We start from the raw sequence: 245 nt of genomic DNA, 5'->3' as shown, positions 1-245 counted from the left end.
AGCGACTGTTTGGTTCCGGTTGCTTCTTCTGCGAAGTGCTGAGTGTAAGTGGATGTTCGTAACTTTTCGTAAAACGTCGTAATTTGACAAATAATATTATCTAGTATGCAGATCTTAGCTCATTCGCAGGCTGTACTTACACGCGCTCAAATATGGATATCCATAATATTAATGATGATGATAAATGAAATACTACATCATTTCTCTTATAAAACAAACAAAACACCAAAATAAACACAAAACAT

General features: G+C 34.3%; 1 protein-coding gene across 1 annotated transcript in view; it reads right to left on the bottom strand.

Annotated features, from left to right (window-relative positions):
- LOC119591720 (agrin-like) overlaps positions 1 to 245 on the bottom strand; it is a 23,384-nt gene that overhangs the window by 5,722 nt on the left and 17,417 nt on the right. The window lies entirely within an intron of this gene.

The sequence above is a fragment of the Penaeus monodon genome, chromosome 29 (genome assembly GCF_015228065.2).
Source record: "Penaeus monodon isolate SGIC_2016 chromosome 29, NSTDA_Pmon_1, whole genome shotgun sequence".
In the NCBI taxonomy this organism is placed as follows: Eukaryota; Metazoa; Arthropoda; class Malacostraca; order Decapoda; family Penaeidae; genus Penaeus; species Penaeus monodon.
The sequence above is the reverse complement of the archived record's forward strand: the minus strand, read 5'-3'. Positions and strand labels throughout refer to the sequence as shown.